Below are 22363 nucleotides of genomic sequence, written 5' to 3' on the forward strand. Positions count from 1 at the left end.
ATCTCGGTCCAGCTAAGGACCAACCACAGATCTTTTGGGCTTCAGGTCACAGAGCAGTAGATCTGGTTCCAGGACATGTTTGAACTGTTTATATTCAGAGTAAACAGGTGAGTGTTAATACTGGTGTCAGGCCCTGGTGTAACCAGACTTCACTCCTCAGGATGGACTCTATCAGGACACATTCTGCCTCTTATTTCAGCCCACCTGAAGAAAGAGGACCTCAGAGGACAGAGACAGATAAGGACAGGTGACCGTGCAGCCATATCAGCTCTGTCCCCCTTCAGCTGACACGTTCCTGGTTAGATGTCTGTCTGTCAGACAGTTTGGACGGGGTTCCTTTCTCTTGGCCTGGGACTGGTTTCCCAGCTGGCCTGGTAAAAGCTGGGTGGGAGACGTCTGCTGGAGACAGGGAGGCCTGGGTGACCCTCATAGGGTACAAGGACTAAAAGACGATTTCTACAGGCAGAGAGGAAGCTGTGGTTCCAGAGGAGTTTGAGGACTTCACTCGCCTCAGTCTGTGGTGTTGACCAGACCTGAATGATCAGGACGAACTTGCAAAGACCACGAGGCCTCAGAAACTCAACGGTGTCAGTCTCAGATTCTTCTTCTATCCATTCAAACCCTGCAGCCAGGACTAGCCATCGCCCCCCCTCACATCCACCGCTGTGAGGAAGACGAGCTAACGTGGAGCGCCGCAGCATCAAACAGGCTTTTAATCACAGTCAGAGAGGTGTCACCACGTATCGCAGGCATTCATCACTCGGCTCCGTGTCGTAGCACAGATAAACGATGCAGACAGTCATTATTACACAGGTGGAGACACGCGTTCCTTCTCATGTCAGGCGCTGCAGGCATTTAGAAACAAATATGAACGTGTGATGATTGTTTCAGCTCCTAAAACAAAGAAGCACGGCGCTGACCGAGCGTCTCCTCCCCCGTCTGTGTTCGCCGTGGGCGAGTGTGAGGAGAAAATACAAGCAGCAACAAAAAGAAGTCGCAGCGTCTTTTCTCTTCCTGTATATCGCTCTGCGTGCTATCAGTCCTCCCTCCTCCTCCACCTCAGGGGATGTAAATGACTCTGCTGTGAAGGCAGAGTCAAGGCTGTTTGACCTTGATAGCAAACCTGCATTCCTAAATAAATATTCAGCGGCTGAGGAGCGATGGTGCGTGCTGCTCTCCTCCAGATAACAGGTTATATATGAAGCACAAGGCTCCAAGTTTTTAGGCCTGGCAGCGCCGCTGCGTCCTGCAGAGGGGAGCTCACAGGAAGTGTCGCGGCACCTCAGAGGGGCTCATTGATTATTGATCCATTCAGATCATCCATCTTAAAGTTGGTTGTTGTTAGAAAATACTTTCAGGCAGCTGGATTCTCACATACAGCTACACACATGCTAACAGCTACATGCTAGCTGAAGTGATATAAGCCACATGCTACATCACCATGGTAACCTACACAGCAAACTGACCCTGGTCAGAAGCAGAGGCCTGTTCGCAGCTGTGTGTGTATCCGTAAAGGTTTTTTTATTATCATGTGGAGGTTTGGGAGCCTGAATACATTTATTTTTGAGTGGATAGATTTCAAAACACAGCTTTTCTAAAAACAATGGCACCACAGCGCCCCCTGTGCCTTAACCCCCAAGTGTCACTCCAACGAGTTCTGTGCGCACGCCTCATGTATTCCTCTCCGTGGTAACGTTACAGCGCCACTAACAGTTCTCCAAGTTCTCAATAACCAGAAGACATCATCAGAAGGCGTCATCGACGCCTGGACGCTCACCTCTTCCTTCCTTCAGGACGCCCTGACGCCATCACACTGCGACGAGAGAGAGAGAGAGAGAGAGAGAGAGAGAGAGAGACCTGAGCCGGCTCACTCAAAGAAGACCTGGATCTGTTGGTGCATCTTGACACTACATACTTGAGGACTGTTTGGACAAGCAGTCGGTTACAGGAGGCTCTGAATCAGGGCACGTCCTGAGCATGGAGCCTCACCAGCACAGTGAGCGCAGACCGGGTCAGCAGGGTCAGCCTGTCGGACCAATAAAACTAATTATTTACTGTTTATTTGATCAGCTCATTGCTCCTGCATCCCAATAAAACAGCTTTTCCTGCCGGGAACTCAATCAGACACAGCAGCAGAGCCACCATCACACAAACAGGAGCAGCAGGAGGTGTAAGCATCACACCTCCACTTCAGATCACTGCAGCGCTGACATCACACACCTGGGAACGTGTAATTCTTATTTCCAATAACTAGGTAACATGCGCTGACAGATAAGATAGGTTTTATGCTCCCCGAGGAAATTCATCATGCAGCCGTTGAATTAATATGAAAGTACGGACTGACAGCTTTTATTGCTGAGCAGCGCGTTCTCACATTACCCATCAGTCAGTGCGGCATCAACAACAAGCCCGGTGTAACAAGTGCACTCAGAGGGAACGTCTGCTCCAGGTGGTCTTCATCATCAGAGGACGATAGCAGGAAACATGACACTCAGGTGAAGAAGAGGAGAAACTTCTCCAGCTGGAGTTGTAGTGACGGCCCAGCAGGGGGCGGTGTGCTGTCTGTCTGCATCCATGGACGGCCTGCAGCTCAGTGATCGCCTTTCTGTTGGATTTTATCCAGACTTAGCTCGAGTATGAATGTCTGCTTTCAGCTCTAACACATCTGTAAGAGTCACCGTGACGTGTCGTGTGTTTCTGAGCTAACATCTTAGCTACAAACATCATTAAAGGAGTCCAACGACTTGGAAAATGTGACCAGTGTTTGATGGTGAAAGGTCATTTAAGAAACACACGTCTCACCATTTGCTTTCAATTTATATGTAAATTATTTAAAAACCTCACTCAGCTGTTCAGGAACATTCCAAATATATTTATAGATTTCACATTATATCATAACATTAAAGTGATACTACGTATTTTTTCCTTGGACAAAGATGCCCGTGAAGTGGAGCCGATGGAGGTGGAGGAGGGAGAGCTGGCGGGTCTATGAGAACTGTCGGTGTGTTAACCAGGGCGTCCGGCTCTCTGCGTGGAGCCTGAGCCCCGCCGCTGAGCGGTAATCCCGAGAGAAACTTCCCGTCAACGCGAGCTGCTTCCGATCTGTGTCGCTCCTGTTCAGCTCAGCTTCATGTTGATGTCATGTCAGGTCAGCACCGTCTGGTTTAAATTTTCCTGAACAGAACAATGAAAATAACAGAAAATATTAAAGAGTTTATCATAAGCTCCAGATGTCGTCCTCAGCCTGTCGAACAGGAACAGAGGTCAAAGTGCGTCTGCTCACGGGAGCTCTCCGTCTCTGTCTCAGCTCCTGACCTCGGCGTCCTCGCCGGCCGTATCGACGGCTCTTTGATGAGGCGCTGAGTGATGGCGGCCGGCTTCACCTCTGCTGCGCTCCGAGCGCCCCGCGGCCTCGTCTAATTTGTTTTCTCACCAAAGCAATTAAAAATGCAGCATGGAGGAAGAGGAGGAGGAGGAGGAGGAAGAGGAGGCTGATCAATGACACCTGGCAGCCGCACAGGAGCAGCAGCCTGTCCGTGATCCATCTGCAGACACACACACACCTGTCTGTCCTCACACACACACACCTGTCTGTCCTCACACACACACACACACCTGTCTGTCCTCACACACACACACACACACACACACACCTGTCTGTCCTCACACACACACACACACACAGCCTGTTCCTCAACCTTCACCCGCTCCTGACCTTGGAAAAAATGCATGTGTGTTTGTGTGTGTTTGTATTTGTGTGTGTGTGTTTGTTGCGTGTTCTGCTTGAGTGGACACAAGGACACGTCTTTCACTGTAAGTTCTCGAGGGGATGATGCGAGTGTGTTTTCATGCATGTCAGTCTCAGTCGGAACCACCTTGACCTCTCACCACACACACACAGCATGTAACTACAGCATGAAGGTCACTGCAAACTGCATTTAATGCACAATAAATGTTTAATAATCTCATATCTACATGACGTTTCCCCATTGCCAACCAGACCCAGCAGAACCCTCCATCCAGATCAACCATCCACACGCAGCAGCAGTGTGACACACACTCATTTAAATATTTGTTTTATTCACTCCAATTTTGAAAAAAAACTTCAAATGTGTCTTCCTCATAATGAGCAGAGGTCAGACCTGTTCACGGTCCTCAGAGAATCTCAAACACACATTATATCAATTAGAGGATCTGTTCCACAGAAAGCTCTCTGGTATAATGGAGGTGAACTGTCAGCAACTACTCTGTACTGAACTACGCCCAGCGCCTGTATGACTGTGCAGCAGGTGGTGCTGGACCATGACTTCCATCTCAGCCACACTACCTGTGCATTGACACAGCTGCAGTTCGTCAGCCTGGTCTGACCTGGGTATGTAAGTCTCCAGAAGTCCATAAGAATGGAGGCTGGGGGGCGGCTTGGCTCCAGACTGGAGTGGGATTTGTGGTTTGGTTCCACCTGGTTAATCCAGGATCCAATTAATTATCAATACCTCGTGAAGCACTTTAAACTGCACAAAGTTTGAGTGATTGATGGACTGTTGGACAGCGCGCGTCGCTGTCGGGGAATCCTCGAGCTAACGTCACCAGCAGCTGCTGAAACCTCCCAGCCTGCACAGAAGGAGCGCTACATACATGAGCCGCCATATGCTGCGTGGCACTGACAGTAAGCGTGTCTGTGTGCGTCTGTGTGCGTGTGTGTGTCATTAGTGCAATCAATGGCTCATGTAAAAGGCTTCAATATGCCTCCCGAGCTGGCTGATTACATTTGTGCTGATGAACCAGCTGCTGCACACGCAGATAAATGGTTAACATGACAGAGAATCTGTGGTGAAACCAGATTAATTCATGTCTAATTCAGCCCTCAGATTAAGAGTGTGCAGCCTCTGATCGGAAATGTGCCTTCATTTTTACATAAATGACATGATTATGATTATTCAGACGCACCGTGAGGAGTTCCTGGTGTTTGGTGGTCATCCCGGCGCCTTCAGCACCACCTTCCTGGACTTCCACTCAGCTGTGATGAGCAGCAAATGACCAGCCTGTATGAGGAATTACAGCACGGATGAATGAAAGAGCGGCGCTGCCTTCAGAGGATGTGAATGATGATGGGTAGCAGCCTCTCTGTGACCTCTGCCATTTGCCATTCTTCACAGCATCTCGTCTTTTTATCTGCGCGCCTCCTGCAGCAGTCGTTCATTATGACATTAGTCACAGGATGTAAGAAGCTGCTTCTGTGGAGGATTGTGGGAAATCAGAGTTCACTCTCCAGGACCTGATCGGCAGCCAGTGAAAAGACTTCAGGAGGAGCACATCAGCATCACAGAAATATTCTAATTCCTAATTCTGCTGATATGTCCTACAGCACGGTCCGTTATTCTGCTAGCATCAGTACGGTGCTCTTCAATCTCACCAGGAACCAACCACCAAGATGCTGACAGACAATGCAGAAATACAAACAAACTGCAGTTCCTCGACTGGCCACTTGAAGGCTGGCTCCATGTTCACATATCTAAGTTTTAAATATCGTAATTTAAGTTTATGAGCTGATTACAGATCAAACTGTGGTGGTGCTGCAGCAGTTAGCCAACAAACACACAAAGCCACCACGCATTCTATTTCTCATTTTTCCGAACAGACATTCCTCTTCCTCGCACTTCCATCCTCAGCCACAGGGTCACAAATCCTCCTCCTCAGCACGGTGACCTCTGCTCCTCTTCCTCCACACACACTCTGTCAATAATTGATCTGACCTTTTTGTTTGAGCAATTAACCCCGACTATCACCTCTCATTGAACATTTATCGACCCTCTAACAAAACACAGGCCTGCGGGGGGGGTTTATGAATATTAATCTGCCGCCATGTGTCATCAGCTGCTGTATCCACCGGCTGCCATTATGCATGCATTGATTGGCTGTATTGATGAGCTTACAGTAACCACTGCAGCTAAATGAAGGGGGTTAATAGTATGACAGGGTTTTGGTACTTGTCAATACGTGATGATGTGGACTCCTCCGCAGCCCGGCCGCTGTCATGTTGTCCCCTCTGTCCTCATGTGCTCGTCTCCTGGCGTGCTGATGTCTCTTCCTTTAAAGAGGGCGTCGGTGGTTCCTGCAGAGAGTGCATGAGTTATATTTCACCAGAGTGAAGCAGCATTATGTAGCATCGTGGTTTAATTTCAGCAAACAGCATTTAGGCTGTGTGAGTGTGATTGCTGCTGTCAGTCACCGCTAAGCTGTGTGAGGGGGGCTAAAAAGTGCAGAATTAGAATTCTGACACAGACTCCCATCATGACTGCGGCGTAGTTATTCCTGCTCAGGGCTCAGGTCCCAGCAGGACGCGTTCAAAGACGTCAGTGTTGCTGCGCAATGAAAACATGAGAAGCAAAAAGAAGCAGGAATAAAATCCACACGCGGCAGAGCAGCAGAGCACACACACACCGGAGGCACTGGAGCTCAGGTGAAGCTAACGAGGGCGGAGCCAATCAAAAGACAGGAAGTAAAATAAAGCTACGTTCAGTTTGTGACAGCATCTTTAAATTGAGGCCCCCTCAGCTCCACCTCTCCCGGGGCTTTGTGTTTTATACTGTCAATGCCAAAATCATGTTAGCGTCCTGCTAACGGCTGCTGATTGGTCAGTTCAGATTAGGACTGATGGAGACAGGAGGTCCTGCCTCCATCAGTCCTCACATATAAATCTCTATAGGGGCTCTGCTGCTGCTGGCTGATGTGTCCAATCAGAGCGGAGCATGCGATGTGATGTCATTAATAGTAATACCTTAACCCCTTATTCTGAAAACACGATGAAAACGACTTCATGAACTTCAGCTTTTTGGACTCCATAGCGCCCCCTATGGAACCGGAGGATCAGACACTGGAAATGGAGACAGAGGTGAGTACTTTCAAAATAAAATAACTAGAACAAACACTTCCCTCCATCTTTATGGTGTGTTTTAGCTCATATTGCAGAATATAAGTCTGATCAGTTACGATGTTTATGTCTGTATTTAAAGCAGCTGGCTCAAAGTAAGAAGTGAAATGAGAAATGTTTCACGTGGCGTTGGGATGAAATATGATTACATAATGACAGTGAAATTGGATTTCACAGGCAGCACGGCTGAGAGAATATCTGGCAGCTCACACTACAACACACTTCATCTGTGTTTGTCACGGCGGGACAAAAAACCATGATTAACGTCAACCTGAGTGCTTCTGTAAATAACTCGCAGTCTCTTTACGTCCTCAGCTCTGACTGCTCACGGCTCGGTCTGATAAGGACGATCCTCGGTGGCATGGCGCCTAAACCGGCGTCCCCAGCCGCTCGCCACGCTGCTAACCAGTAAACAGATATGACAGCTCGCGGCCAGGCGGGCCCAGAGCCGCAGATCTGCATCTCCCGGGGCGAGCGAAGTCCCGCCTGCCCACCGCACAGTGTTTACTCTGAGAGAGGCACATCCAGAGAGGGAGGCTTAACGTCACTGTTTAAATCTCTGCTGAGAGAGGAAGTGGAACAGGCCAGTCTTTCTGTCGCTCTTCCTTCCTTCATCTTTCCTCTCTCCTCCTCCTCCTCCTCACTGGGAGAGGAGGAGAACCACAGAACCCTGTTTACTTGGTTCTCGCTCTCATTATCTGCAGAACCGAAGGTCAGCCTGTCGATACTCCCGGGCACGCCGCTCTGAGGACGACGGCTCTCTCTCTCTCTCAAAAATACCGACTGTAAAATAAAATGTAATAACAAATAAAATGAGCCGAGCTTCTGCCGTAATCTTTAATGTGGAGCTGCAGGCTCAACAGGTGGAGCTTCACTCCAGGAGCACTGAGGTGGAAAGAGCGAGGAAAGGGTATGTTTTGAACAGGGAGACAGAGGGGGGACGAGGCGCATGCTGATGAAGCTGACAAACTTCTCAAATATCAACTTCTGCATATTTATAAAGACAGAAGATAACTTCTATTTTAAGTTGATCCCAGAGAGCAGACAGTAAACAGCTCCTCAGAATGGCCACTTGATGGCTGGCTGTGAAAATAAGTCAGTTTGAAAACATTTATTTCATGAACTTAACGCTCGACCGCTTTGTTGGCATTTTCAGCTGGAAGCAGCACAGTCAGGCTGGAATAATTCTAGAATATTCTTTTAAAGTTCGCTTTAAAAAAAACCAGGAGGTCATGAGAGCAGACTGCAGACTGACAAAAACAAATGGAGGGTGGATGGTACTCTTCAGACTCAACAACTGCTAATGCTCCACCCGAGGCTGTTGGCTGGTTCACACCGGGGTCAACCACTCTGCAGAGCGGCTTTAAAGGAGATCGGCTGTCTGTTAAATCCTCCTCCAAACGTCTGAACTGTGGTTTGAAGGCAGAAAGGAGGGAGTGACGTCTGATGCTAAGAAAAAGCAAACTATCAAACCAGTGATTTGATTCTGGAGATGGTTTATACCTGAAGGAAACAGGACCGCACAGCATGGATGGTCTGAGGTGCTCCTGGAGGTCTGGCTGTGACTGTGGGGTGCACGGATGAGAGGCCGAGGTTGGATGGATTTTGGGGGTTTGTGGGATAAAACAGAGTAATTCCTGTGTTGAAGTAACTGAGCTGAAGACAAAGTTCTCCTGTCCAACTGTTAAATTCACCCAGACTGCCAGCAGCAGCAGCTGCTAGGCCTGATGGGAGATCAGATGTGAGGTGTATCTGTATCTGTGAGGTGTATGTGTATCTATCAGTACTAGAAGGGGCAAGGCAACTCACCAAACAGTCCACAAAAGTCCAAACCAGGAACAGCCGAATCCAGAACAAAGTCCACACCGAGTAAACAATCCACAAGGCAAAGGTACCAACCAGGGGCAGGCAGAAATCCAAAACAGGGTCCAAGGGGTTAACACACACAGGTAGGTAATCCAAAGAACGCTGGAATGCAAGGAAAAATCCAAGACACGATCTGGCACAGAGAGTCTGTACGCGGCATGATGGCAGAAGAACCGGAAGTCGCCACTACTTCCTGTTTGGTCAATGTCCAGGGCGGTCCCTTACAGTAGTACAGAGAAAAACACAAAGCACACCTCATGTAATATTAATAATATTAATATTAATAATAATAATACAGCTGTAAAGAGAAAAACATTTTCAGACTGTTCAGTTTAGAAACACAGAAGAGGACTGTTTTTTACAGCAGGTGTTTCACATTTAAAAAAGCAGGAGCTCCACTGCTGCTGCTGCTGCTCCCCCTGTGGAAGAATAAAGCTCTTTGATATCATCAATATTAGACAGCACCCATGACCGTGGATTAAGTCTCTCTGTGTTCTTAGTTCCTCCTCCTCCTGCTGCTGCTCACTGTTACTCTCAGACGTAACAATCAGAACTGATTAACTTAAAAACAATGTTCTGTAATATTTATTAGATCCTGGCTCATACATCAGGGAGTCATACTTCATAACTGAAGGAGTCATAACTGAAGGAGTCATACTTCATAACTGAAGGAGTCATAACGGAAGGAGTCATACTTCATAACTGAAGGAGTCATAACGGAAGGAGTCATACTTCATAACTGAAGGAGTCATAACTGAAGGAGTCATACTTCATCTCTAACTGTGAAATCAGACAAAGACCACCGGAAAGCAGGAAGTGAAGACGCCACAGATGCAGAGAGTATTGATCCGGCCTGCAGCAGTCTGACAGTCAGCGCTGGTCTTAGCTCAGTAGCTTAGCTCATGGTGTTGCTGTCATCATTGCCTGAACACACTGCAGCAGTTAGCACACAGCACAGCATTAGCTTTGTTTATCTGCTGCTAGCTTTAGCTGAATGAAGACTGAGAGCGCTCTGCTAATATCGAAGAGGATCAGATCCCAGCAGGTCAGCACGCCGTGCTCAACAAATGTCCGTCACCTTAACGCCGCGGCGTCCTCGCCTCTTCCTGTCTGTCTGCAGCAAAGGTCACCTGCTCAGGAGCATCAGCGGCTGATCTCTTCATGGTGGAGCTGCCACACAGATCACATCAGTAAATATGTAGCAGCCTCCTCCTCGTCCTCATCTCACTCAGCTCTGCTGTGACACTCTTCATCCTGTCGAACGTGCCACACGTTGTGTTGTAGATCAATAAAACATCTGCTGCCACAAGTTTATAAGAAAATCCTGCCACAAAAACAAAACATTTATTTTTGAAAACTGTCAGAAAAAATGTACAAAAATAATAAAACCTCTAAAAATGTACGTTTTATACATTTTTAGGAGAAAAAACACATTTTTTAGGAAAAAAACATTTTTCTGGAACTAAATTGTGTTAAAAAGAATTTTAAAAAGATTATTTTTTTGTTTTTTTTAATATATAAAATGTCTTTAGCATGTAGCTGAACCAGTGGTTCAACTATTGTAATTCTACTGTATTTACCAAAACAAAAAGTGGCTTCCTCTGCTGATAATCATCTTCTTTGACATCAGCATGATAAACATGTTCACCTTTTTTATCAACACGTTCAAAAACCAAATCCTGATATGAAACTTGTGGAAAGTCCCAAGGAGCCTGAAGAAAGGATCATTATTTATAAAATGCTCCGTGTCTTCTGTGCATTAGTGTCGAATACAAAGTCTGCCGCTCTCCTCCTCCTCAGGCAGACGGCATGAATATGAATGATGGCGTTTTACTCTGTAACAACCCAGGCACGAACAACACACACACACACACACACACACACACACCACTGAACACACACTGGTCATGCATGCATGGAGCCAGAAACACACAATGAACAGCCCCAAAACACAAACTAACCCCAGAGTGTGTGTATGTGTGTGTGTGTGTGTGACACTCTGTGTTAACATGAGTCTTTCTGTTGTTGTTGCACACACCAGATGAGTGTGTACATATGAATGTGTCTCTGAGTGTGTGTCAGCCATGTGCAGGGCAGCTGATAAGGTCCTAACCTGGCTTCACCGTGTGTGTGTGTGTGTGTGTGTGTGACCCCATCAGAGAGAGTTTTGTATCGTAGTCCATGCTAGGCTAATTTATGCTAAACTTTTTTTTTTGGATGCAGGCAGGTAAGAACAGAACAAACCAAACAACACAGGAGATCCAAAGGAGAGGACGGAGGCACGGAGGAGGAACAGGAGACGACAGCGTGGACAAGCAGACGGACTGACAGAGACAAAGGGACAGAGACACAGGACGGAAATACAAGACACAGGTGAGACACGTTAGGGCTGGGCAGGCAATCACATGAGGGGGGTCAGGACGGAACTGGAGACCTAACATGATCATAAGACACATGAAGAGAAGCATGTACGGTCAGAGCTGGGTTCTGTTGTTTGTTTCTATGCTGACGATGATGATGTTTACTTTATGGATCTGTTTCGTTGATGTTTTACAGAGAACACATCTAAACACATGGATTATGGTTTCATAATGTTTCATGGCCCTGGAACATGAATGAAGTGCTGTGAGGCTGACAGAGGTCCGTCTGACCCAGTCTGTCTTTGTTCCGGGCTTTATTACTCATTATTGATCGCTTCAGTTCTTTTAAATAATTCCCGCTCTAATTATTTCTGTGTCCATCCATCTTTTACACATTTTCCTCTTTATGGAGGAATATTGCTTTTCTTTATTTCAGCCGGGCCCTCTGGCTCCCTCTCCCTCTCTCCACGGACAGTCTCTCAGACAGAAGAGTCACAAACCACATTAACCTTTAAGAGCTGAAAATCAATGTCCTGTTGTTAATTTGTGCTAATTTGCTTCCACTTAGTTTTACAGCAGCCGTCCCTGCTGCCCCCCCCACTCTAGGTTTAAAACATCTGCTTGCAGCTCCTAGGATCATACGGCTGCCTCCATCGCCTGCACGCCTCCACGTTAAGCAGCTCTGTCTGTCCTCCACCTCCTCAGCGGCCCCGCAGGGCCCGGCTCAGCTACACAGAGAAACTTATGACTTACATTTCTTTATGAGGATTTACAAACAGGAAGCTGAATGATTTTTACTGCAGCGACCACGTCAGCCGGCACAGACTGACTCTTCGGTACATACACTGATTTTAGTTTTAGGATTAAATCAAAAAATGTCATTTTGAGCTGCAGAGAAAAGTCCAAACACCTAAAAGACAGCCAGGAAAAGAAAAATAACTCCAGATGAGCGACTTATTCCTCACCTGCTGACCTCCATGATGTCAGCGGCAAACAAGAAAGAGGCCACTGCAGACAGGAAACACCACTAAGAGCCGATATGTGTGGCTGCAGCATCATCAGCTCATAGATGTGCAGTGTGTGTGTGTGTGTGTGGGGTCCATTCAGGGCGCCTACTTGAAAATCAACAGCAGAGTTTTGTCTCCTTGTTATTGTAGCATCTCCTGTAGATAAATCAGAGCCACAGTGTGTTCAGAGACACGTCTGTGTGTGTGTGTGTGTGAATGTTCTCTCTTCACTCTCTCTCTCTGTTGGACAGACTTCCTTAAGAGACAGACATGTATTATGGATGGCAACATGTCACCATCAATAGGCATCTGGACCCTTCAGGTCTGCTCCCTTGTTCTCAGCGTATAAAAGATGGATGTGTGGATGAAGGTATGGACAGATGAAGGAGAGGGAGGATGACAGCTGATGGGTGCATGAACAGATGGAGGGATGGTGGAGAGGTCTGGACACACAGGTGGATGACAGAAGGTGTAAGTGGATGGACTGAATGGATGATGGGCCGTAGAATATCCTGGACCGATGCATTTCCAGGGAGAAGAAGGAGGAGGAGGAGGAGGCTGCATCTGAAGGAGCCTTCAGAAGCAGGTCGACCTTGTTTAACTGCAACACAGCTATTATCCTACCTCACTGTGAGGTGGAGCATCGTGGTCACGGTCATCTCCGCTCACTGATTATTGGCTGTCACACCAGTGTGTGTGTGTGTGTGTGTGGGCGGATACATTTCCAAAGCGACCAAGACATTATGAGAGCTGCTAACAGGTGACAGCCAAGGTACGCCCGGAAAACACTATAGTATAATTAGCATTGTTATTATAGCAGATGCTAAAATAAGCATGCTAATGCTAAAGAATTAGAAAACCCAGTTCAGGGGACAAGCGACTCCAAATAAAGCTCAGGAAAGGTAGGATGGAAGTGATTTAGCAGCAGAAACAGTCATTGTTACCATGGTAACCAACAACCATGATGGGTCTTTATGCACCACCCTGAAGGTGGCGCCACAACCAGCGACTGAGGCTCTTTGAAAGCTAGCTAGTAGCAGTTAGCATGTCTCTTCTAAACGATGCCCAGCAGTGACAGCACTTCCTCACTGGCTGCTGATTGGTCCTGCTGCACACACACACACACACACACAGTGAAGTAAGCTCCACCTGAAGCATTTTGCTGTCAGCATGCTAGCATGGCTTGACTTCAGCGGATGAACTGATATTATTTGTCTTTCTAACAATCTTTTCTCTTCGCCTGTTTTCCCATTTTGTTGCCCCCCCCCCCTCTCTGTGTTTCCCATTACGACTTCTGCCTCTTCTCGGCTAATAGACGAGTATCTGCCTGCGACGCTGATGAGGCCCATTAGTGAGAGTGAGCCGCAACAAAGGAGGATCACAGCTCCTGCAATGTAATGTGATGAGCTTCCTCTCTCTTATCAATTCTGGGGGAACATTAAAGGAGGACGGGAGGAAAAACTCTCATTTCATACACCTATAATTAAATGACACAGACGGCTTGATGGTCCCTGGACCATTGTGAATCCAAATTAAGCAAAGTAATGAAGAAAAGCACGTTTAAACCGAAGCTTTGCATCATGTGTGCTCTGTCAGAGTTCGCTGCAGTGTTGCAGGTGTAACATGTATCTGAGCGGACTGGCTTTGATGTGTTTTAATAGAAAAGGTCATGGAGAGTACAGGCAGCAGAGGAAGACTTCCTGACTGTCACTTGTGTATATAATTATACTCTGCAGAGGAGAATGAGACACTGCACTGTGCTACAACACAAAAGCTATGCCATGAGTTTGTTTAAAACATGACTTCTCCGCCATTTTCTTACCACGACACACACAGCTTGTCACACATGATGTCACCAATAAGTTTCTGATGAGCTGCTTTATCACTATGTTAGCAGCATTTAAGATCGAACTCACTTCTTTTTCCAGCAAGCCTCTAGTGGACACGGAAGGAACTGCAGTTTTTGACTCAAGCCGTGACGAATCACGACTTGGACGAGCGCAACAAAATGAGATGTCAAAATTCTTCATCTTTTTCGTGACCACCAGAGGGCGCAAAGCTTCACTATACTGGCTGCCTTGATCACAAGACAACAACAATGCTAACAGTGCTACTTATCTTCTCTGAACAGATGCTACATCCGTCCATCCTGACACAGGCCACGGCTAGCTGGATAGCATGCACAACAGATAGATATCAGTAGATATCTGTGCAGCACAACACACAGAGAGTTTGTATTAGCATAATGGCATGTCTGCTATTTATAACCCTAACGCTTTATTGGTTCTTTAACCTCTCACTGTCACAGTGCTTCTTTAATAGAGAGCAGAAGCTGCTTCAACATTGTGCCTACAAACAGATGAACAGACACTCTGAGAGGAGCCCCGCGCTCCCTCGGTACTAAACCACATCCAGACTCCAAATTTATCCTCATTAGTTTCCCATGATGAGTTTAATGAGCACCTCGTTGGGAGGGTTTGGCTTGGCCGCCGTCCGCTGGGTCCTTCGGCATCGTTGGCCCGGGAGGCCCCTCAGAGAGCTCGGAAGCTGATGGGGCGACATCCATCATCAAACAGAGGCGAGAGGAGATGTGAAGGAGAGACGGAAGGACGAAACTAAAAGGAGGGAACCAGAGGAAGGGTTTTCCTGCCGGCTGAGGGACAGTGGAGAGCTCATGGTCAGCATGGACACATCCATCACACGGCAGAGGGTGGAGGGGAGGAAGAAAGGGGACAAAGGATGGACACTCAGTGTGTGACGGCTCCTGGACCCTGACAGAGAGCTTTCCTCTGGGTGAGATGGACAAATATTTGCTTTTTAAATACACAAAAAGTCCTGGTCCGCTGGGATGTGTGGTCCTGCTGCATGCGCCGGTCCACTCCCAGCTGACGTGCTGTACATAGAAGCTTCCAGGAAGCGTTCTGATCCCAGGATCAGCTGACAGGTAGAGGCGACTGTAGCAGCTCCTGTCACTTCAGCTCTGCATCCTGCATCCATCCAGCAAATCCCAGAGAAGCAGGACCTGTTAGACACGCTGGCTCACCCTCACACCAACAGACACCAGCCACTTCACACTGACCGTCCCAGAGGACGTGACGGGTCACCAGAACACAGGCCAGGACAGCTGTCGGTCTCCTTACAGTCTGCTGCTGTGTGGGTGTACACACACTGATGATGACTCTTGTCTTAGTTATCAGAGGTCAAAGGTCATCGTCACGGTTACGCCAGGAAACACTCCAGAATATCTCAAATGTGGCCCAAACATTCACTTAGATTCAAGGAGGAACTGGGTACATTCTGGTGGTCAGAGTCCAAAGGTCATTTCTTACAAAAACACATGTTTTATCTGTAATACCTCAGAAACATCATGAGGACATGACTTCATGTTTTCACAACAGGTTTCTTAAAGTTGAGGATGATGATGGTCAAACATCGCTGTGATAGCAGCTGTGTTCTGTTCTCAAGTCACAATATTTACGGAATGTTCTTAAAATCAGGCACAGACATGGACTGGAGGAGGAGATGAGAGAAGAATGTGGAGGTCTGAGGATAAACTGTGTGTTTCCTGCTATTTCTGTCCGATGTGTTACTGAATGTTTTATTTAGACCTGTTTGAAGAGGCCCTCACATTTTGATGTGTTTGTTCTGTCAGGTGAGAAACGTGTGTCCACAAAAACCACCTCAACCTGTTATGATGTGTGTTCACTTAAGACCCAAACACAATAAAGACTAAATATCACACACAAGAAGCTGGAAAACCTCAAATGTCCAAAAAATCCAAAAAGAAAACAAACAAGCTAAAAGACATGTGCACACACCGAAAGACCAACACTGAGGGAGCAACACAAACAAACACAAACAACCTGGCAGAGATGGAGAGACAGCACCGGAGGACGGAGTGACACACAGGTGAGAACAATCAGGGCGGGGCGGGCGATCAGCAGGGAGGGAGAACAGGAGGAACCACGATCCTTCAAAATAAAACAGGAAGCCAAAGACACACCGGAAAAGCTAAAGCATGACAAACCAAAGCCAGTAAAATCAGACAGCACTGATCATGTTCAACATGGAGGACATCAAATAATAAGTGTTACTGCTGCTTTGTTTTCTGCCTCTCTGATCTGTGGTAATGATGGATCTGATCTGATCAGGAGCTTTGATGTCGTCTTATTATCGCTGTGACTTTTTAAAAGCCTTTTAAACAACAAAGCAGCACATTCAGGCCGGGGAAGGAAAAGAAGCATGAGCACAGACCACAGACTGAGAGCAGACAGACCACAGACTGACCACAGACTGAGCACAGACCACAGACTGAGAGCAGACTGAGCACAGACCACAGACCACAGACTGAGCACAGACCACAGACTGAGCACAGACCACAGACTGAGAGCAGACTGACCATGGACTGAGAGCAGACAGACCACAGACTGACCACAGACTGAGCACAGACCACAGACTGAGAGCAGACAGACCACGGACTGAGAGCAGACAGACCACAGACTGAGAGCAGACAGACCACAGACTGAGCACAGACCACAGACTGAGCACAGACTGAGAGCAGACTGAGCACAGACCACAGACTGAGAGCAGACTGAGCACAGACAGACCACAGACTGAGCACAGACCACAGACTGAGCACAGACCACAGACTGAGAGCAGACTGAGCACAGACAGACCACAGACTGAGCACAGATCACAGACTGAGCACAGACCACAGACTGAGCACAGACCACTGACTGAGAGCAGACTGAGCACAGACCACAGACAGCTCAGAGGGCTGCAGGTCGGCCTGCAGGTGGCACACCCCTCTGCACGCTGGGTTAACTGAAACGTCTAAAAACAGAACGTGTCACTGCAACATGAAGTCCAGATCTCTGGATGAATGAAGTGTGTGTCAATGAAGCAGCCAGCAGACAGAGAAGCAGCAGATGACACACTGATGGAACAGAAGGAATATAAGAAGCATTAAAAACTCATGGCAGCCCTGCAGCAGCCCGCTCCAGCAGAGACAAGCCCCTGCAGGGTGTTATGCTAATGCCCCAGTCGCGGCCTGTCAAGAAATCCAAAGCTCAGCCGAGGCACGCGTCCTCGCTCGCCCTCAGTGGAGTCCTTAGTACTCACTTTATTATTCATTCCCAGACACCACTTGTGGCTCCTGGCCAGATTCACAGAGAGCTGGGAGGGAAAGGTCCTGGAGGGGCGTCAGGCAGCGAGACGGGGAGCGGCGTTAGCACTTCAGCTCGCTCCAAAGGTGTTACCAATCCGTGCGGGCGAACAGGAAGCCCCTGAGAGGAGCGGCCGGCATATGGCCAGGCTCTATCTGTGTGACTGCAGCTGTCTGTGGACGTCTGTGCAGGACACTAAATCCAGCGTGTGCTGCTGAGCACGTGTGCATCTGCTTATCTGAGAGCACAAGAACACTCCTCCGCTACATAAACAGGCTTAAGATGCTACGAAGGGGAAATAATCTCACTGCTGCATAAAGTTAACCCTTTAAATGTGTGTTTACAGCACATCTGACCACAAATGGATGAAAACATGTGAGGAAGCTCACATGTTCATATTTTAATCAACCTAGCTGCCTACAAATACTCCACCTAACTGATACTCTGACCTACAGTCTGATGATGTCCCTGAACGCTCCCCGAACTGGGTGGAGAAAGTCTGACCACAGACCGACAGGATGATGACTTTAAGGTCAAAGTTTAGGTAGCAGCATGGCAGCTTTTAGCACTCTGAGGGTCAGGTAGAGTCCACTTCCACTGTCCAAGGAGCTGCATCTGGTTTGCTTTTAGCCTAGCACAGAAAGCTAGCTCGCTGGCAGTGCTTCAGCTTTTTTGCACAACCTCTGCAATCCTTGGGCTTTGGCCTCTTGTAGAGTCACATGTTGCACGTTATTTAGCACAACTTTCCAATCTTTCTCTTGGTTACCATGGTGATGAGTTGCATTTGTTAAACGTGACCACAGGAGGGCACCAGATACAAACACAGTGCTGGTTTCCAAAAAACTGACCTCATCACCATCCTTGAACGTTCTCCCGGTGAGGACATGCTGGTGATGTCACAGCCACATTTAGCCTTCACTATAAGCATACCCCCACCATGTATGAAACACACAGGATACGACCACAGGAGGGCGCCACTGGTTGTTGTCATGACCCTGAAATATCCTCGTCCATCGCTTGCGTCCTCCTCTTAATGGCAGTTGTTATGACCTTTAGGCTTGGTACTCCCATAATCCCTCGCTCTGCTCACACAGGGAGCTGCACTTCATGGACATAAAGTCGGGTCGGTTTGTTGTTGTTAAATCATGTTTACCTTCGCACGCTGTTCATCAGCTGCAAATCGCTGCTTAAATCCAGTTTTTATGGAGCTGGAGATATCACACAGCTTAACAATTTAGCAACTGAAGAGCTTCCAGACGCCGGCACTAATTCAGTTCCCTCTCCCGCTCATTAACTCGCAGTCCAGTCGTTAGTTAAAGGCAGCTCTGTTTGGCTTGGCTCAGCGTTTTGGAGCCCATACACTCTGAGATCAGTGGATTTGTCACGACGCCACGGCAAACATGTTTCTGAGCAGCTTTACAAAGACATTAAAGAGAAATGTTGTGTTTGTGTGCAGTAAGGCTCGTCTGATGGAGGCTGTAATTTCAGTCATTCTGCTTTATTAAGTATTGATCACCCCTCTTTAATTTCAAAATGCTTTAAAGTTTTAGTGACAAAGAAACTCAGTGACTCAGGGACGATAAAAATGTCCCTAAGTGTTCTCTTTTCTTCCTCAATCTTCTTCTAAAATAGATGAAGGTCAACTCTCCAGGCACTTCCTGAGACACTCCACACACATCTCCAAGTTTTGGAAAGTCTTTCTCACCATTAATTCATTCATTGCTGCCTTTTTCTGGACTTATAGCCAAACTTATTTATAATTTCTGACAGTGAGAGTGGGGAGCCGCTGCTGGCAGGAGGAACGCCCGGGGAGGAAAGTTATATCTTTAATTAATTAACACGGACAATGTTATCGTTTGGACTCCAGCTGCCGGCTGCTCAGCCAGAAGAACCTGGGCGCAGGACGGATGTGATATTAACCCAGGAGCTGCAGGTTGAAAATGCTCGGGACATCCTCTTCCTGTAGCTGAACGAAGGCTGAACCCAAACATCTATTCATACTGTGCATCCTGACACGCCGACTGTTAGCATAATTTGATTAGCATTAGTTCAAAGATGGATGACATGTTTAACTCTGTCAGTGAAGCGGGATTAAACAACAGCTACGGCTCCAGCAGGGACGTGACATCACCGGGTTCATCAGTGTGGAAGTAGCTAGCATTAGCTAACCAGCAGTGACGGCTTTGACAATGACTACCAAGCTAAAAGTGACACAGGAAAGGTTGTCCACTTAAAAAAAGTGGTGAGTTGTTTGTTGGTTAGCTTGATTAGGAAACCCTCCTGTTAACCACAATGCTAACGTTTGTAGCGACTAAATGCTCAAAATATGAAGAGGATGGTTTGTTAACTCACTGTTGACACGGCCCCAGCTGTGTTTGACTTTCAGTCTTGTAAGATGATGGTGTACAGACGGTCCCACTCTAGTGTCCTTGACTCCTAGTGAAGGAAGAAGTCGGCCATTTGTATGAACAACCTGATGCCATGATGTCGTCAGCTGTGGATTTCACAGGTGTGACGGCATGGAAATCGCTCAAGCAGTGCAGAGAGAGGACGTGGCGTGCGGCGGCGGCAGCGGGGAGTGATTACCTGCAGGTACAGGAGCAACAAGACGAGGTGTGATTTAAGTGTGCAGCAGTCACATCAGGAGTGTTTCCTGGATCCTTCTGTCCTGCTGAGTTCAATCACATAAATCCAGGAAATGTTAAACATGGAGAGAAGGAGCTCCTGATGTCACCCAGGAAGTGAGGAGCACGAAGAAAAAGTTATCAGACTCCAGAAACACACGGCGCTGCCTCACTGGTCCAGCAGCTCACGCTGTCATCCTGCACAGCGGCACAAGATGACAGCTCCATAAGCTCCTAATGGTAACGACCGATGACATCAGCTGTCATATATGCAGTGCATCTACATCTGCAAGCAATAACAACATAATTACACGCCTGAGGGCCGAATGAAATTAAAGGCATTTAGTGGCGAGGCTTTGAAAAGCACGGCGTGAGCAGGGAGAGGGAGAGTGACGCTAATTCCTCCATAAGTTGATGATTCAGTCACTAATTTGATTTCACACAAACCAGCAGAGCAAATCAAAACATTCATGTGCTGACATCTTCCATTAATGGTGCAAATAATGCATTTGTTTGGAAATGTGGTGCCTGAAACTGAAACAAAAGAAATCAGGTTAAAACAAAAGTTTACAGCAACATTTAGCACGGCAGCAGGAGGCAGCAGGAGGAGCCCGGAGCTGTGGTCAGCAGCCGAAACCTGCTTCCTGCGACCACCAAACTCCACTTCATTCACTCCAGTCAACGCTTGTCACTTCATCCTTTAGTCCAAATTTAAAGGGACTCTATCCAGGTTGACAAGATCCCTTCCCCTGGGATTAATAAAGTATTTCTGATTCTGAAACTTAAGGACTGAAATTGACCTTTGACCCCAAATTCTCCTCTTGTATTAGTGGAGAATGATGTGTTCCCTGGAACAGGGTTCATGTCGTGATGACGAACCGACAGAGAGAAGCACGGCGGCATGCTGCACGTCAGACAGAAGTAGGCAGCACGCTGGACACCCTGACCCCGGATTTACACTGGATGCGAAAGCGTAGCGTAACTGCAGCGCAGCGTCAAGCGCTGTGAAACACTTCCATTGTAGTCAGTGAGAGTATTTACACCGGCCGTGTAGCAGCGAGTTTTAGAAGCGTCCCAGAAGCGCTGCTGCTCCACGATTGATACGTGGCAGTTCTATTTTGGAGATGTGTCGCCCCCAACATGCATCTATTTGCACCAACTACATCGAGCAGACAGGAAGTCAGGCACCAGAATAAAAGAGCTTCCGGTGGATTTTCAAAATAAAACTATGTCAGACTGAACTCTCGCTGATTTAACATCGCTACCGGCAGAGAAACAGCCACAGACATGTACGAGGAGAGATTCAGTTTGAAAAGTAGAGAAACGACATTTTATATGATAGAACATGCTTTTATATAAGGACGACATCAGAAAGGAAAAGGCAGGGAGAGAAGCAGCAGCTGTTCTCAGAGTGGAAGGTGAGGAGCTGCCCTGTGTGTTGAGGGAGTAAACCGAGTTTTCAGTAACTGCTCTGTAACCCAGCCTGACACATAGATCAGATAAACAGCAGGTTACTACGTGACTTTGTGAATCTCTGTGTGAATCTTTGTGAATCTTTGTGAGTGTTCTCTTCCTGGTGTAAACTGATGTTGTGAGACAGACGGGCGGATTACGTCCGTGAAGCACCACGCTGCGCTTTCGCGTCCGGTATAAATCCGGGGTGACAGGCAGATACATGTGGTTCTAGCACAGACAGCAGCCTTCATATCACTGAATACCTTGCTGCTAACAGCTGATCCACGACTCCTGGAGTGTTTCCTGGAACATGAACGTGTCTGCTGGGAGCTCAGCTTTTCAGGACGTCTGCAGCTCGGACAGCGGCGTGGCCTCGAGGCTGATGTGTGTGTGTGTGTGTATGTGTATTGTAGAGATTCACATCAGGGTGTAAAGAGAAAACATCACATGTTACTGACATGTGAGCGTCCAAACTGTGCCACGAGTTGCAAATGAGATCAAAACAAGCCGAGCTGAATCGACAGTTGAGGGAGCCTCGGAGCGAGCGGGCTGTGTTCCTGCTTTACCCACTGTTGTGTGTTTGTGTGTGTTTGTGTGTGTCAGAGCAGAATTTGTTGATCTTTTTCTTTCCACAGCCAGCTCACCCCCTGCCCTATAATTAATGGGGCGCTGGCAGCCTCATATGCACCAACTGAGCGCTCGGCTTCCTCCGATGTCAAGAGCCAAGAACGGGATTCAAAACATAACAGAGGGAGGGAAGTTCGTAAGAGACAACAGTGGGAAGATGTGGAAATGTGTTGGGAGGAAATGGGTGTTTAACCCTTTCACTACTATGATTATAACAGCTCGCCTTCTTTTTTTAATGATTCTGTCAGAAAATGTTCTTTGTATTAATTATTTTACCTGTTTCTCTTGACAGATGAAATATAACTTTCAAAAGCTGCCACATATTTGT

At 47.4% G+C, this 22363-nt stretch overlaps 2 long non-coding RNA genes across 2 annotated transcripts; both read right to left on the minus strand.

Moving 5' to 3' along the window:
* Positions 1–4319: 4319 nt before the first annotated feature.
* Positions 4320–9538, minus strand: LOC114446254 (uncharacterized). The gene is made up of 3 exons (XR_003671745.1): positions 8741–9538; positions 6779–6874; positions 4320–6112 (listed from the first exon to the last, which is right to left on the minus strand). It is a non-coding gene; the product is annotated as an uncharacterized LOC114446254 (long non-coding RNA).
* Positions 9539–9542: 4 nt separating this feature from the next.
* Positions 9543–21792, minus strand: LOC114446255 (uncharacterized). Its single transcript, XR_003671746.1, has 3 exons — positions 21672–21792; positions 19682–19915; positions 9543–10121 (listed from the first exon to the last, which is right to left on the minus strand). It is a non-coding gene; the product is annotated as an uncharacterized LOC114446255 (long non-coding RNA).
* Positions 21793–22363: the final 571 nt, after the last annotated feature.

This window comes from Parambassis ranga, chromosome 14 (assembly GCF_900634625.1).
Source record: "Parambassis ranga chromosome 14, fParRan2.1, whole genome shotgun sequence".
In the NCBI taxonomy this organism is placed as follows: domain Eukaryota; kingdom Metazoa; phylum Chordata; class Actinopteri; family Ambassidae; genus Parambassis; species Parambassis ranga.